Source organism: Elephantulus edwardii, unplaced genomic scaffold (genome assembly GCF_000299155.1).
Source record: "Elephantulus edwardii isolate Elephantulus edwardi_28Jun2011 unplaced genomic scaffold, EleEdw1.0 scaffold00185, whole genome shotgun sequence".
Taxonomy (NCBI): Eukaryota; Metazoa; Chordata; class Mammalia; order Macroscelidea; family Macroscelididae; genus Elephantulus; species Elephantulus edwardii.
In genome coordinates this window covers 2984524-2995588 of record NW_006399935.1, presented here as the reverse complement: position 1 = coordinate 2995588, position 11065 = coordinate 2984524, and the positions used below count along the sequence as shown (strand labels likewise).

Genomic DNA, 11065 nt, shown 5'->3' with positions numbered 1-11065 from the left:
TTGGGTTTTCTTCTTTTTCCTTCCTTTTGATTCTGCTTTTTGTTTTAGCAGATCAGTGGTGACAATTCTATCTTCTGTTTCACAGGTTCTGTGTTCTATCTCTTCAACCCTGTTCATACTACCCTCCATCATGTTGACAGCATTGGTTCTCATATGTTGGATTGTGGTTTCTTGTTTTCCCAGAGCCTCTAATACCTCATTTGTTTTATCTGCATTGTTATGGATTGTGGTGTTTTTCTTTTAAGCTCCTCCTGGTTTTTACTTGCAGTGTCCTGTAATTCTTCAAGTTTATCTTTCACCCATTGAAAATACTCAATCATTGTTCTTTTAAATTCTGTTTCAGAGCGTTTCATCAGACTTTTTGGCTTCAATAAATCCATTGGTACTGTGTCACTTTTTGGGTAACATCTTGCTTTGGGCTGGGTAGGGGGTAAGGTAGCCTACTTTCTACATGACATTGCTGTGGTAGAGTTTTTCATGTCTGAGCTAAAAGCAGGTTCTTGATCTAAAGTCACTATTTCAGAAGAGGGTGAAGCAGCTACCCTACTTGGGTTTCTCTCTGTATTCTGACCCAAGGGAAGATATGTTTTAGTTCAATAGAGAAAAGGCTTGTGGAAGCAGCCTCCTCTGTCAGACAGCTGCCAGAGCTAGCGTAGCCCAAATTGTTCTGGGCTAAAGGCAGTTGATGGACTGGACGTGAGGAGACACAAGGTGGAGCATGGAGTTCTGATTGGAAAACCAGTAAGCCTTGGTTTTTCCCTTCAAGAACAAGCTCCAACTATCTTGCTCCCCTCTGATTGAGCTTAAGGGGTCCCATGTGATCCAGCCAAGCAACAGTGACCCCTCACAAAGTATCTCACTCAAGTTCTAGCATTGCTTGCCTGCACGCTGCTCCCCAGCAGAGGCGTCAGATCCCTGGTGTGTGCAGGTGTCAGCTCCTTGGCATGTATAGCACATCAGGAGCTCCCCAGTGTGTGCATCACATCAGCCTGGAGTGCTCTTTAAAAGCAGAGATGGTGAGAATTCATCTCAAATACATTGGGTCTGTTGTCAGGAGAGCCCAGTCCTTGGGAAAAGATATTATTCCGGGAAAAACAGAGGGTCGGTGACAGATAGAAAGATCCTCAATGAGATGGATTAACACAATGTTTATAACAAAAGGCTTACAAGATGGAGAGAATGGTGCTGGATTGGGTAAGGTTTCATTATATTGTGTGGATTACTGCGTGTGGATTATAATAACATCATTGGGTTGCTAGTTCAGCCAGTTCAGTTTCAGCAGAGTTTCTAGACCAAAGTGGACTAGGAAGAAAGGCTTGGAGATCAGCTTCCGAAGCCCAGCCAATGAAATCCTCATGGAGTACAATGACTCTACCTACTGTGGGGCTGGGCCTGGACCAGGAGGCCTTTGTTCTGCTGCACCTGCAGTTCCCATGAGTCAGGGGCTGCCTTCATATTAGCTGACAACAGAAACAGCTTACATTTTGATTGCCTGAGGTTACATGTTGTTTCAAGTCTGTTTGTGTGTGCCTGGATGTGTGTATATGTGTGAATCATCTTCATACTTGGCTAGAGGGCTTGGAAGTAGATCCAGTTACAGAAGGAAATACAGTAATGCTGGTCATGAAGTTTTCTTTGATTCACCTCAACCCCAGGCACATCAGAGAGAAACCTTGCTTTATCCTGGGCCATTCTCACAATCTCCACAGCATTCAAGCCCATTGTTGCACTCAGTCAGTTGGTCCAACTCCTTGAGAGTCTTCCTCTCTTCTGATGAATCTCTGCTTTTCCCAGCATGATGTACTTCTCAAGGGACTGGCCTCTTCTGAAAAAAAAAAAGTCCAAAATACTTGAGATGGAGTCTCAGCCTGCTTGCTTCTAAGGTGTACTTGGGCCACACTCTTTCAGTGACCCAAACTTACTGAATGTATTAAATATTATCAAATGTACCCAAATCTATCAAGATCTCTCAATACCCATCAAATCCTCTTCAGCCCAGCACTTTGTCCCATAAGCATACAGCTCTGGTAAAAAGGTCTTAAAAACAGGATAGGAAAGTTGTATGTAACAACATCACAAACACACATTCTCAACATGGAATTATTTATCTTAACAAAGATGCACAAAATGCCCCAATCCTCAGTGAAGGTCTTGTATCTGTTTTGATATGAACATTTCACAGAGAGAGAGAGAGTCCCCTCCAAGCTGCAAAGTCAAGGGCCTGTGTTGAATCCTATTTGCATGGCCTGAATCATATCTTCACTATGACCTGAAGGAGGGGGCATCTTTTGTAATGACCTTTCATGCAACAAAATCTCCTAGGCTACCAAAATCACTCCTCTCTGCCCACCAACCCCCAGGACTTCTCCAAAGTCAGGGCAAATATATATAGTAGAGAGGGAGATGGGGCAAAAGACCGAGGACTAACCTGAACCCAGGATGTAAAACATTCTGGCCCTCAAGAAACCTCATGCCCACCAGGCCATTTTATCTGCCTTCTGTTTTGTCTATTATTATTATTTAAACCCATTTTTTTGTTAGAAACACAATTCAATTCATAATAACAATTCAATCCTTAAAAAACAGGTCCCGGGTTTGGGAGCTGAGCTCGAAGCTGATAGAGATGTGGTCTCGAGTGAGTCGGGCAGCCGCGGAGCTGTACGCCCACCTACTGCAGGAATTTGAAGAAGAGAAGAAAGGAACCTTCAAAGACCCATTTGTCTATGAGATGGATGTTCAAGTGCAGTTAATCAACATAGGTCAACCAAACCCTCTTAAAAACATTTTAAGTGAAAATGACATCATATTCATCATGGAAAAAGTGCTTTTAGAAAAAGAAGAAACAGATTCTATTGGAGAAGTACATTCTGAAGAAACTGCTATTTCTGTCCTCTCTGCTGGTGAGAATGTTGGACCACTTGCTTTATCAGTTGGGAGAGCAAGGCAGTTAACTGGACTTTACACAATGGCTCAGAATCCTAATATGACCCATTTGAATATTAAGCAGCCAGTTATTGCCCTTCCTCCTCTTTGGATAAGATGTGACAGTTCAGATCCTGAGGGAACCTGTTGGTTGGGAGCTGAGGTCATCACAACAAATGACAACATTACTGGCATTGTGTTCTCTGTGGTTAGCTGTAAAGCTGATAAACATTGTTCTATGCATCTTGAAGACCTAAAAAGTTCACACAAGGAAAGACATCATTTGTCTACTGTCACAGCCAGGGGCTTTTCCCAGTATGAACTTTTCAAGTCTACTTCCTTGGATGATCTAGCCTCTGCACCACAAACTACAATCACTTTGAATATTTCCTGGAGTCCAGTGGATGAGATCCTTGAAATCCCACCCCTCTCTGCATCTGTGACTCTGAATATTAAAGTGGAATCTGGAGACTCAAGAAGTCCTTTGAATAATCTTCACAGACAACTGAAGTTTCTTCTTGTGTTAGCTGATGGTTTGAGGACTGGTGTAACTGAGTGGCCTGAGCCTTTGGAAGTGCAATCTGCTGTTGAACTTGTGCAACAATTTCTAAATGACTTAAATAAACTGGATGAATTTGATGATTCTACAAAAAATACACAGAGACAGTGAAGCATGACGCTGCTGCTGCGGAGCATTCCCTTGAGAGCATGTTCATGGTGCGGGGCGACCTTGATTTTGCTGAGCAGCTGTGGTACAAAATGAGCAGTAGTGTCATTTCCTATCAGGACCTGGTGAAATGTTTCACATTGATCTTCCAGAGTCTGCAGCGTGGTAACATCCAGCCATGGCTCCATAGTGGAAGTCAGAGTTTGCTGAGAAAGCTAATTCACCAGTCATATCATGGAACCATGGACACAGTTTCTCTCAGTGGGACTACTCCAGTTCTGATGCTTTTGGAAATTAGTTTGCATAAATTAAAGAAAGACTACATCAGTTTTTTCATAGGCCAGGAGCTTGCATCTTTGAATCATTTGGAATTCTTCATTTCTTCATCTGTAGAGATACAAGAACAGGTTTCTCGTGTTCAGAAACTCCACCATATTCTAGAAATATTAGTCAGTTGCTTGCTTTTCATTAAGCCTCAACACGAGCTACTCTTCTCTTTAACACAATCTCAGTCACAAAAGGACAAACAATGCATGGTGCCACTGTTGTAAAACAGGACTGACCTTGGGGTTGAGGAAAGACTGAGAAAGATGGGCTCAATAATGTATACTGCATTGGAACAGATGAGAGAGAAAACTGTTTAAAACGGATATGTGATTAGGTAGTTTTGTCATGACAGGAGTCTAGAGTGAAGGTTACATGGTGGAGTGGACCTGGGGGGAGGGATTGTAAAACAATGAAAGAATTTTTCTTTTACTTTTCTTTTCCAAGAAGGTAGTGTACTAGGAGGGAGGGTGCAACAATGAATGAATGGAAATCAAAGTCTTTGTAAATTTTTACTGAAAGTAATACTAAATTTACATTTTTTTTTAAAAAAAGAGGAAATGACTCATGTAAGCTCAGAGATGACAATAAAGATATTCTATTTTTGGTTTAAAAAAAACCCGAAACACTGGCATCACTATTCCTCAATAATTTGGAAAGACCCCTAACTTCAGATTTTTCCCAGTCCAATGTAACTCTTTATTTCTTGACTGCTGGGGCCAAGGCTGTTAATTGTGGATCCAAGCAAGATGAAGCTGTTGACAATTTCAATCTCCTCTCCATCTATCATGATGCTGCCCACATGATGCTGTCCAGTGGTAGAATCTTTGTCTTCCTGACATTGAGATGCAATACATAGCAAAGGCTGCATTCCTTGATTTTCTGCAACAAGTGCTTCAAGTCCTCCTTATTTTAAGCAAACAAGGTTGTGTCATATGTAGAACAAACATTATTAATGAGTCTCCCTCTGACCATGATTTCACACTTCTCAGATAGTCCAGTTTCTCAAACAATTTGCTCAGCATACAGATTGAATAGGTGTGGAGAGAGAATACAGTCTTGGCACACTCCCTTTCCAATTCCAAGCCATGCAGTGCTCCCCTGCTCCATCTGTACAATAGCCTCCTGGTCCTGGTATGGATTCTTCATGAGCACAATCAAGTGCTCTGGGATTCCCATTCTTCTCACTGTCAGCCACAACTTGTTATGGCTTTGCATAGTCAATAAAGCACATAGTCTTTCTTTTGGAATTCCTTACTTTTTCAGCCAGGATCCATCTGACATCCACAATGATATCCCTGGTGCCACAGCCTCTTCTAAATCCTGCTTGACATTCTGGCAGTTCCCTATCTATGTACTATTCCAGCTGAAAGATCTTCAATAGTATTTGCTTGCATGTGATATCGATGATATTGTTCAATAATTTCCACATTCACTTGGACCACCTTTCTTAATGGGAACAAATATGGACCTCTTCCAATCTGTTGGCCAGACAACTGTCCTCCAAATTTCCTGGCATGAACTGGTGAGTGCATCGAAAGCTACATCTCTTAATTTAAACAGATCAATTGGATTCTTGGGGCCTTATTTTTTGCCAGTGCTTTCAATGCACCTTCTACTTCCTTCTTCTTTATCATTGGCCCTGTTCGTATGGTACTTTCTGAAATTTTTCAGGGTCAATTAATTCTTTCTGATACAGTGACTTGCTGTATTCCCTCCACCTTCTTTTGATGATTTCTGCGTCATTCAATATATTGCCTTTACCATCTTTCAATATTGCAATATGAAGCTTAAATTTGTTTTTCAATTCTTTCAGCTTCTCCATTTCTCTCTTTTGATTTGCCCAAGCTCTGAACTGCAGGCCTCAGGTTTGTAGCACAGCAATCTACTCAATTCACCATACAGTTTTTGGTAGTTGCTTTTACATATGGAAACTGTGAGTGTGTACTTTTCATCTGTACCATCGTGTGAGGCAGCTGAAGTTGATTTCTTGACTTGCTTTCTTTTCTATCTTTTCACTTTTTCACTCTCCTTTCTCTCCATCCATCCATCCATCCATCCATCCATCCATCCATCCATCCATCCATCCATCCTCTTTCTCTCTTGCTCTTTATTTCTCTACCTCTGTCTATCTATCTACCTGTTACTTATTTCCATGCATTTTATTCAGTAGATGAAAGAATTACCTCAAGGACTACACATCTGAGTTAAGTAAAGTTCATTGAGGAAAGCAGATAATTACTTTTCCATGAGTGTGGACGGGGTTGCTAGGGAAGCAGCTGCTGGGTAACTATCGTTTTGGGATTTTATAAAGTTAGGGATAACCTCGTAGCTTTGATTGGCCTTGGTGAATCACTGGAATTGGTAAGTTGGCTTTCTTAAACTACTGGGGTCCATACATAGACCATTTTTGCCCTTCCAGCCACTCAGGCAAGCACATGGAATGGCTTTGCTACCCCTTTGACAGCAGTTAGCATGTGAACTTTCTCTGCTCCTTCTCCAACAACAGTAGTGACCATTCACCTGCTTGTGTGTGTTATCTTATTGTGGATGGAATGTGGGTGAATGGTTTATCCCTGCTTTGGTGTCTGCAACTCCCTTCTCTCTGCCAACCCTGTTCTCAGACTCCTCCCTAATCCCGACATTCCTTTCACAGTAAGCATTGTGCTGTTCAGTCTGTAGGGAACAGTAAACATTCTGCTTCTAGTGACAGCTGTCACAGAACTCTGGTGGCCTAGAAACTGAGGAATCACACTTCTTGGCAACCCAAAGTCAGGCAGTTCAGATGTATCAGCATTCTCAGGGAGAATGTTTCTGTCCATTCACTGGCAATGAACAGCGACACCCTGATGGGGGTAAGCACAACGGAGACACACCACTCCAGGAGTCGTTCAGATCCAGCTCAATTTTACTGGGGGCTGCAGCACACTTATATACAAACAAGTAAGCAGGAAGACAGAATAAGGTGGGCTTGCTGTTGTGGGACATGCAGATCGGATAGGAGAACCTCAGTCTTGTGCAGACCACTCCCAGCTCAACAGATGTGGAAGCCATCTTCCCAGGTGGTGAGCTTTCTCAAGCCAGTACAGCCAAACACAGGAGAGCTTTCTCTAGACCATCTTAAAGGCCATTGGGAGGCTTACACTTATCTGGAGCTAGGTGATCCATCCTGGCCAGAGGCCCTCCATCCCTCCCCCTCGTTCCCCAACAGAAAGATAGGCAATCTTGATAGCCTCTGAAAACCCACTGGAGGAGGAAGTTTGAGTCAGTCCTGACTCAACAGCTATGAGTGAAAGGGTGGACACTGTCCCAGACCGCATGCCTCACTCCTGGCCTCTCCACTCTGCAGGGTCTCCATGTGCACAGGGGCTCCAGCTAACCTAGACAGCACCAACTCCTGTCTGACCAGAGCGTTTGTGACCACTGATGCTCACGAGATTGATTTTCAAGTTGTTGGACTGGAATTTTCCCAGCTGCTTGAGTTGTGTTTGTGTGGAAATATATCTTTCTGGAATTCCAAATCAACCTGTTTACACAATGGGCAGCTGCTTCACAGCAATTTCATTGCTGAGTCATGACTGAGACCAGGCTGGTGTCTGGCTGGATGACAGCCTCTAGTTCCTTTAGGTCGATGATTCCACTTTTCTGCACTGGAAAGTAGGGAACCTGAAAGCCTTTAGCTGCCAGTGAGTGGCAAGAGTCTACAATACATTTATTTTCAGTCTGGGTGGTGATCAAGCGCTTTTTTACTTGTAGAGCCTAGCCACCCCCTTAATTGCTATGTTGTTGGATTCAGTAACATGACTGGTGAAAATGATCTCACGAGGGTGAGCCTCAGTTAGAGATGCTACTTGCTGCTAAGCATGTTCCATGGCTGCCTCATTCTTCCAGCCACAGCATGTGTCCAGAAGTGTAGATTCCCATGGTCGTTGACTAGGTAACGGAGCGATGGCATCAAACACCGGGGAGTCTGGTGGAGTTGTGGCTCGCACATCCATCAAGAGAGGTCATAGCACTGACTCCATCTCGGGAGCAGAGCATGCGTCTCCAGCCACCTGGGGAGCATGATCTATAGCGTGTGATCACAGCCCTGATAGGGCGTCCCAGACTTCATGCTGTGAGTCATGGTCAAGGCCACAGCCAGCTGCCCCCAGGCAATTCACTCCAATGTGGTCTAGACCACTGAGTGCCCAGGCGTAATAAGCAGCAGCTAATCTCAACCTTGAGATCTTGGAAGTGGGACCGCCCTCTGTAGATATATTTCATGATTAATTTGATTTTCATCTTTTTCCAGCTACATCAGATTTGCTGATTTGTCATTGGTTCCACATGTTAGACATAAAGACACACACATGAAAAAAAATCTGCTTAAACACTATTTGTCAAAGTGTAATTAAGGCATTAAATATATATCATTAACAGTTTGTATTCTACACGTTGTTGTTAAGTGCCGTCGAGTCGCAGGCGACTCATAGCGACCCTATGAACATATTCAGCTTAAAATAAATTTTATTTATTTTAATGAAATAAAATCATTAAACCTCTACACAGTTACTGGGACAATGGTGGGAGGAGGTGTGTCAGAGTCAGCGAGACTTGGCTCAGGACAGGGCAGGCTTCAGAGCTGTTGTATGTAGGGTCACTATGAGTCTGAGGTGACTTGACAGCACATAGCGACAACAACTTTGAGAGTGCACTGAGAAATTATTCAAGTGGATGAATCTTGACCTAGACATTGAAGTTTTTACTTTGTGCCATCAAGTCTAATTTAGATTATAGTGACTCTAACGACAGTTGGAACCCTGTCCTCCTATTCTGCATCATTCTCCCAGTCTCTGACATGCTCAAGCCCACTATTCAAGTCGTTGTGTTTATCCATCTTATTAAAAGTCTTCCTCCCTTTATATGACCACCTTTCTCAGCATGATGTATTTTTGCAAGGACTGGCCCTTCTCGACAACATGAACCAAGTTATGTGAGACAATGTTTCACATAAGGAGCAAACAGGTCTCTCACTTTTCCAAGACAGATTTCTTTATCCTATCGGTTGTTGTTATGTGCTATCGAGTTGCTTGCGACTCATAGTGACCCTATGTACAACAGCCCTAAACTGTGCTCTGTCCTGTGCCAATCGCACTGTCTCTGACACACCCATCCCGATTATCCCAGTCACTGAATCAATCCACCTCATAGAGGGCCTTCCCCTCCTGTGCTGTCTCTCCACCGGTAGTCCATGGATATTTAAGACCAGTTTCATAGACCATAGAAGACTTTGTATTTATTGAGAAAACTAACAAGCTAGCGTATATAACACATATTAAAGAAGTTAGAAAACATCAAGTTGGTTTAAAAAGTATCCTATTAAATTGGCCATGAGTATTTTATACACAGAATGTAAGTAATGCTTAAGACATGAATGAGAGGCAGTAAACACCTGGAAATATAGCTCAAGTTGTATTATATATTCTTCCAATATCGTAGTTGAAGATGATCTAATATGTCACTCAATACTTATTATATTATTAAGGTAATGTGGGGAGGATTGAGGAGCAGTTATTTTTTAAATTGGTTTGCTTATAAAATTTGTATATGCTGTAGTTAACATTGTTTTTCATACAACCATTCTCATGTGTTATGCTTTATAAAATTGATCACCATTGGACCTTGTCCATCATTACCCTGTCATTTCACCCAGGTAATTCCCTTTTACGTCTCCCCCCCCCATCCCAACTCCACCCACCAAATGGTGTAACCCTTTGGTTTTGCCTCTATCCATTTCCAGCCCTCTCCCCTGCTCAAGTTTTCATACATGTTTTACTAGTTATCCTTTTATTTTTACAATAATGGTCTTATGCAATATTTTTCCATATGAGACTGAGTTAGTTCACTCAGCCTACTGCTCTCCAGACTCTCCCAAGTTATGTAGTATTTTTTAAAAATCATTTCTCCATATGCATGCTGTATTATATTCTATTGTGTATATACCACACTTTCTCAATCTATTCACTTGTGGTTGGGTATTTGAGCTGTTTCTATGTTCTTGTGGTGGTAAATAATGCTGCTATGAACATTGGTGTACAAATCTCCAATTGTGTCTCAGTTCTAATTTCCTTGGTATATGTTCCTAGTAATGGAATAACTAGATCAAATGGAGTTTCTATGTTCAATTTGTTGAGAAAATGACAAACTGCCTTCCAGAGTGGCTGCACCATTTTACAATCCCACCAACAGTATATGAGAGTTGTCCCTCTCCATATGCTCTCCAATATTTATTGCTTCCTGACCTACTAAATTTTGCCATTGCTACTGGTATCTGATTGTGATTTTTATTTACATCTCTCTTGTTGCCAGTGATTGTGAACATTACGTCATGTGTCTGTTGGACACCTGAATGTTTTCTTCTGTGAAAAGTCTTTCCATGTCTTTTACCTCTTTTGTAATTGGGTTATCAGTCTTTTTCCCCCCCTGGAGGTCTAGGAGTATTCAGCAAACTTTTGTTATGATACCCTTGTCTGAAATAGTGTTACCAAATGTTTGTTCCCAGTTGGTAGCCTTCTTTTCACTCTGTTGAAAAAAGTTTTTGATAAGCACAGAGATTTAATCTTTAGAAAGTCCCATTCTTCAATTTTATCCTCTCCAGATTGTGAATTTCTGGTTGAATTAGGCAGTCTCTTTATGTCCTAGGCTGAGCTCTTTAAGCTCAGTCCCAGTTTGTCTCTTATGAACTTTATGGTTTTGGGCTTTTCCTGTCCTGAACCAATCTCCCTGACTCTTACACACATACTCCCCTTGCCCTAGTTACTGTATCAATCCATCTCATCCAGAGTCTTCTTCTCTCGTGCTCTCTCTCCACCCTTCCGAGTATGATGTCCCTCTCCAAAGATTGGTTTCTCCTGGCCACATACCAAAACAAATGTGAGACAGAGCTTCAAAATCCTAGCCTCCAAGGAGAAACTTGGCTTCAGTCGCTTCAAGACAGACCTATTTGTTTTCTTGGTGGTCCATGGTCTGTTCAAGATTCTTCTCCAGCAACACAACTCAAAGGCGTTAATTCTTCTTCTGTCATCCTTAGTCATTGTCCAGCTCTCTGATTCATAGCAAATAATTGTGAAGACCATGGCCTGGATCAGGTGCACCTTAGTTTCTAGACTG

At 42.2% G+C, this 11065-nt stretch overlaps 1 pseudogene; it reads left to right on the top strand.

Moving 5' to 3' along the window:
* The first annotated feature begins 2623 nt into the window (after window positions 1-2623).
* LOC102845502 lies at window positions 2624-7676 on the top strand (annotated as a pseudogene).
* Window positions 7677-11065: the final 3389 nt, after the last annotated feature.